Source organism: Hippocampus comes, unplaced genomic scaffold (assembly GCF_001891065.2).
Source record: "Hippocampus comes isolate QL1 unplaced genomic scaffold, H_comes_QL1_v1.1 scaffold335, whole genome shotgun sequence".
NCBI classification, from domain to species: domain Eukaryota; kingdom Metazoa; phylum Chordata; class Actinopteri; order Syngnathiformes; family Syngnathidae; genus Hippocampus; species Hippocampus comes.
The window spans coordinates 959204-965677 of NW_017805823.1; the positions used below are offsets into that span (position 1 = coordinate 959204).

Consider the following 6474-nt stretch of genomic DNA (forward strand, 5'->3'; position numbering starts at 1 on the left):
GTATCCTGTATTGTTGCTAAAGGGCGGCCATCAAGATAAAAACATAGCAGTCAACTAACATCTCTCTCCTGTGGTTGAGAGGAAAGAAATGTCATCTATGCTGTATGTTGCACAGAGAGCACGTTTGACTTTAACTTGAACTTGAACAGGGTTGCACCACAGGACACTTTCATGCACTGCACCGCTGAAAAACGGCGGCCAAGAATAAGTTTTGTTATTTTTCACAAGCTTCACGAGCTAGAAGTTACTATCGTTCACTCAACAACCGGCAGTCAGAACTAGCAAGAACACGGACGGCAAGGTTCCAAGTTAAGACTATACCGATCAGCAAATGTTGGCTAACTTCATGAATTATAATTGCAACCTGCCATGCTTTTATGTCATATTGAGTTACTAATTGCATGCTTGAAGCTAGCATGAGCAAACCTCGACACAAAACCATGCAAGTCTGCAACAGTAGCCTCTGATGATGTTATTTATAGACTGACTGCCTGAAATGTGGCGTAGTCCTCTCTATTGTTTTGTGTCTATAGTTCAAAATGAAGACGTACATTGACACGCACATGTTGTCTTACTGCATTTGCGTGTTCGTGCCACTTTTGTATTGTTTTATTTTATTACAAGCATTCATGATTTCTTTTTCTTGTTATTATGTAGTGCATTTGTTTATTGTATTCCAAACACCTAATCAGGGAACTACAGGGCTGCAAATTAGCTAAACTTTGACATCTTCACTTGAATGTTGGAACATTTTGTCTTTTTTTTTTTTAAAGGCTGTATGTTGCAGTATATTAATCGTCTCTTTTAAAGAAACAATCTCATTTTAATTTGTCTTTTTTTTTTTAAGGCTGTATGTTGCAGTATATGTATCGTCTCTTTTAAAGAAACAATCTCATTTTAATTTCAATCTCATTTTAATATCAATTAATACACACACAAACGTGAAGCAGGCAGCTGTTTTTTTATCACAAACCTGATGATCCAGTGGTTGTGGATGCACATACCTGCATAATCACTGTCTGCGTCTCTCGCGCTGGATCTCATGCCCAGCCTCTTGACTCTCAGGATCTTTATCTGTCTCTCCTCCCCTTCATGTGTCCTCTCTCTGGGTCTCCCAAGTCCTCTGGTACGGAAGAGGGGAATTGGCAATGTGGAGTAAATATTTTTGACTGGCAAATACGTTTGAACGTATTTGCAAGTACATGCAAAAGTATTTGCAAATATGTCCAAACGTACTGGTACTTCCCAATACGGTCGAACGTACTTGTAGGCTAAAAATACAGAATTTTTTCCCATAATGCCATGGGGCGTTGACTTGGACATGCACAAGTAAAAAAAAAAAAAAAAAACTTTTTCCCCATAATGCCATGGGGCGTTGACTTGGACATGTGCAAGTAAAAAAAAAAAAATTAAGCCTTTTTTTTCTTTTTTTGCATTTGGCCTACATTATAACAATCTTTTGGAACCTTTAATGAGTAAACACTGTTTATTTGTAATTTTTACGGTTTCATTATTATGTGTGCAATGCGTGATCTCCATTTGGCATTTTTTTCCCATAATGCCACATAGTACTGCCTGGCGTATGTGCATACCCCATGGCATTAGGGGGGGAAAAAGCAGAATGGAAATTATGGGCTGCAAATTTAATAAATCAAGCTTAGCTTTAGTTTCTTTTAGTTTTTAACATTTAGCCAAAAAGTACATTCAAACATACTGCATTTGCAAATAGATTTGAATGTTTTTGAAAATACATTTTAAAGTACTTGCAAATATGTTTGAACGTATTTGCAAATATGTTCTGTGGTGCTCATAACTTGCTGCTCTTCAGCTCTCGTAACACCAACATCTGGCAAAATGTCATTGCCTGCCTCATTGTTATTCCTCTATGTGCTGCAGAAATATTTATTTTCTGTTTGAACTATAGAGAAAAAGCAATAGAGAGGAACCCATATTTCAGTAACCCAGTCTATAAATAACAATTATTATGATAGGATACTGTTGTAAGCCTGCTTGGTTTTGTGCTGTGGTAAAGTTAATGTTTAAAACTAATGTTAGCTAGAAGCTACATGTCTGTAGCTAGAGTATAATAGTACGGACATCTGGTCTCCGTGTGATGACAGAAAAATGTGTTTATCCGACAAGATTTGGAAAATACAGATTTTCAGCTTTAGAAATACATTGAAACCGGAGATAAACTTTTTTTATTGTGGGTGTTTTGGTCTGTGTCTGTTACAGTTTTGGAGATATGACATGCCAAATGAACTTTGCTGGAGTCAAAGAATTTCACATGTGCAATATGAAAGAATATCCTACATATAGATGACACATATGAAACAGCTGTCGTTAAAGGCTAACACTACATTCTTTTAGTGTTATTTTTAGAAGGACTGAACTGTTCTGTAACTGTTTCATATCTGCCATCGATACATAGATCGTCTTTCACATTGGATATTTAAAATTCTTTGACTCAAAAAAAAGTTCATTTGGCACATCAAATCACCAGAAATGTGCAGACAAAAAAAAGACCAAAACATAATTCTATTTACTGTAGTGAGATGTACATACCATGTGCACTGTATATGTTTATGTAGTATCTCTTTTCTCTCCTCAACTGCTCAACAGCCTGCCATGACTAGATGGGAATAGAAGGAAAGATCATTACAATGTATTATGTGTTAAATTGAAAACTTACATTTAGCATAACAATATTTGGAACTGCCAATTGAAATAATGAAAACACTATAATATTGGACTATGCTATTACAGTCATGCATGGAGTGGTTTTATCTCATTTGGTTCAATCGATTCCGCGCTATTCTTAAAGTTAATTCAGTGCATACTGTAGGCCAGTCCCAAGCCTCGGATAAATTTACTTAGTAACAATAACTTTTACAATAACTAACCAATTTCTACCACTACAGTATGCAGTTTGCTTGGAAGCTAAGCTAAAAAAAAAAAAAAAAACATCTTCCTTGACGTGTTATGCGTTATGTGGTATTTGGGCTGCAGTGTGTCTATTGAGCCATCGATTTTTTTATGTTTTAATATGAGAGCTAGCTGTCCTGCGATTGGCTGACAACCGGTTCAGGGTGCCCCCCGCCTACTGCCTGAAGACAGCTGGGATAGGCTCTAGCACCCTTTGTGAGGATAAGCGGATTGGAAAATGGATGGATGGATGAGAGCTAGCGGCTAGCTAGCAGGCTCGCTAGCTATCTGTTAGCATGCTTGCTGGCTCGCAGACTGGTGGATCGGCAGCGGGGCCATCCAATTTTCCACTGCCTCACTCCGTGTTGTGTTGTCGTACCTTTGCCCACAACACAGAGACACTTCAGGGATAACTATTTATTACACAAGCTAGTGGCTAGCTCGTTGGCTAATAGGCTCCAAAATGCTGTGGACTGGCAGCGGGGTCGTCCAAGATGTTATCACCGCTGTGCCGGTGTGTGTGTGTGTGTGTGTGTGTGTGTGTGTGTGTGTGTGTGTGTGTCTACATAACAGACACTTCAGGGAAAGTTAACTATTTATGAAACATAGCAGCACAAGTTATCGAGATCATAGCTCACACTGCATATATACTGTGTGTGACTTTTTATAATTTTTCTTTTTTCATTTACATTTGGCAGGCTTTTTAAGGGCACTCAAGTGTGATGTGTCAAATTTATAAGACTTTTTTTCCACTTTACAGCATCTTTAACAATGTCAGGATGAGTCAGCAGGCTGAAACTTGAAATCAAGGGTGTTAGGTCTAATTAGTGGTTGTGCCCCACGGGTAGGGTGTCAACTAAAAGCGGAAGTGAAATTTTGCAAGGAGCTCGATGAAGTAGTTCAAAGAATGCCAGGCAGCCAAAGAGTCGTGACTAGTGCAGATTTTAATGATCATGTTGGGGAAGGAACTTTAAAGGACGGATGATGGTGGACTTTGCCAAAAGGGTGGAAATGGGTGTAGCGAACATTTTCTTCCAGAAGGGGCGGCACCGTAGGATGACCTAGAAGAGCTTAGGTAGAAGTACACAGGTAGATTACATCTTGTGCAGACGATGTAATCTGAAGGAGATTAGTGACTGTAAGGTAGTGGTAGGGGAGAGTGTAGACAGACAGCATGGTGGTGCGTAAAATGACTCTGGTGGTGGTAAGGAAGATGAAGAAGACAAGGGCAGATCAGAGAACCATGTGGCGGAAGCTACGAAAGGAAGAGTGTTGTACAGCTTTTTGAGAAGTGGTGAGACGGGCTCTCGGGAGGCAGGAGGAGCTTCAACAAGACCACTTCAGCCAAGGTGATCAGAGATACAAGCAAGAGAGTAATTGGTGTGTCTACTGGCAGGAAAAGGGAGAGGCTGCCAGCCAAGAGCGCTAGAAGAAGACGTAAGAGAGGGTTGATACGGTAGATGTAGTGAGAGAAGACATGAGGGCAGATGGTGTGAGAAAGGAGGATGCAGAAGACACGCTTAGATGAACACCGATGACACTCTGTGGCAACCCTTAACGGGACAAACCGAAAGGAAAAGAAGTATGAGCCTAATAACAGGACTGCTTTTGGAACCTGATACTGTCTTACCCATATTCAATGTGGCCAAACCTTTTGCTAATAATACTCGAAGATTTGGCTGGCAACCGGTTCAGGGTGTCCGCCGCCTACTGCCCGAAGACTGCCACATTTTTGGAAAGTATGTAACATGGCTTGAACAATGGTGACTGATTGGTATCAAGATTAATTAGTAATACGAATCAGTCGCTCAAGACGTAATGGAAGATAGCTAACATACGTTACCACCATCACTTCAATGTCCCTGTAGTATCCAATTGTTACAAACCGCTTCACGACAGTTGTACTGCACTTGCTACACCCGCTCACCGTTTCTACCCCGTTTGAAAAGCACGCATCTGCGGTAGCTCCTCTTCCTGTCCGCTGTTGCTGTCTTCACCTGCATCAACCTGATGTTGCTGGAGCATGACTGTCACAGGGAGGAGTAGCAGCAGGAACTCCTTCCTGTGGGGGGGCAATTTTTCCAGCATCTTAGGTGAGATTTCATAATGTCTTGGCACGCAACTTCTCTGTACCCCCTCTTTTTTTTTTGTTTGTTTGTTTCTTTCTCTATGTTGCCACTGCTTCGACACACACAGCTTATACAAACTATGGAATGAAAGTAGCTGAGGGAGTGACACGGGTCTAAGCAGGTAAGGGGCAAGGCCACTTTTGAACTATAGTCGAACCTCGTAACAACATAACTCGAGGGGCATAACGAATCTGTACGTTATAATGGCAGTTTGTTGTAACCATTTCCGATAAAATGGCCGCCAACTATGATGTATTATACAGTGTGAACATTTATAGATGTATAAACATGTCAATTACAAATATGCGTATAGAGAATGAAGAAAAATGATTTTATAAGACATGAAACAAACAACTGTCGCGTTCCTGCTTCATCTCTGAAAACATTTGGTCAGCAAATGAAAAGTGACTTCGCAAATTTTGGATGTGCCGCATCCCGAAGTCGTTTACAATCATCTTTCTATCTGTTGGTCTCGAACCCTGCCATGATTTTGTTGCCATTACGGATGATTGTCGAAATCATCGATGTTGTCAATTCGTAGTCTCGGTTGAGCTTCGTCTTGGAGACTCGCTTTCAAAATCGAGAGACAATTTCAGCATGCGCTGACAGCGAAGTTTACTGTACATGTTTTCAGACCACGTGCTCGGGACCGTGCTGTGCCTACGGAATTACAAAAATGTACGAGGAGATCAGTAGCGTTGCTAAGCAACGGAAGGAAATCCCACATATTAATGCTAACAAATCTAACAGGCTGACAGAAATAAACTATGTCCGAGTAAAAATGACATAAAGTAAACAGGAAACAGGAACGAACTATGTGTGCTGATACAATTATCAGCACTTTATAAAAATGTAATCACATAAATGTATAATTGCTATGGGGTGTAACCATTCAGCATGTCCAAATTCTTGGCTGTACCTTAAGGTCACGGTTGCCTTCACTTTCACTTCGGCAAAGGAAAAACAAAAGAAAAAAAATCCCACTGCTTATCTTTTTGTGAAAAGAGAAATATATTGAATTGCATAGCATGGGGAAGAGAGGCTGCTTCAAAGCTTCACTGCTCTTTACATTCATGTCATACCGTTTCATCAGCGTTGGCAAGTTTGACATTCAGGCAAAAATGCATGTCAAGAGCTACGGCTTCCATGACGTCTGCCAGAAGCTGAGCAGAGCTCTGTTTGTTCATAGACTGGACATGTGGCTAAAACGTGAAGCGGAAACATCAACAAAAGCTGATTGCTTGTGTTATATTAGGGAGAAAAAAAAAAACATTTTGGGCTGCCCAAGAGCAATTTAGTATTTTCAATATTTTGGTATCAGTTTAACTATAGCTTCAAATAAGTTTTGTCTGAGAAGAACTACCCCCCCCTCCAAAAAAAAAAAAAAAAAAAAAATAAAAAAATCCACGTTTTTTTTTTT

General features: G+C 40.1%; 1 long non-coding RNA gene across 2 annotated transcripts in view; it reads right to left on the reverse strand.

Annotated features, from left to right (window-relative positions):
• Positions 1-844: 844 nt before the first annotated feature.
• LOC109525578 (uncharacterized) overlaps positions 845-6474 on the reverse strand; it is a 30870-nt gene continuing 25240 nt past the window's right edge. Inside the window, exons 1-3 of one of the 2 annotated variants that reach the window (XR_002170175.1) lie at positions 4853-5107; positions 2566-2632; positions 845-1123 (exon numbers count right to left, since the gene is read on the reverse strand). This is a non-coding gene — a long non-coding RNA (uncharacterized LOC109525578). Of the gene's footprint in view, positions 1124-2565; positions 2633-4852; positions 5108-6474 lie in introns of those variants that run through there. The other variant, XR_002170174.1, reaches the window with a different exon arrangement.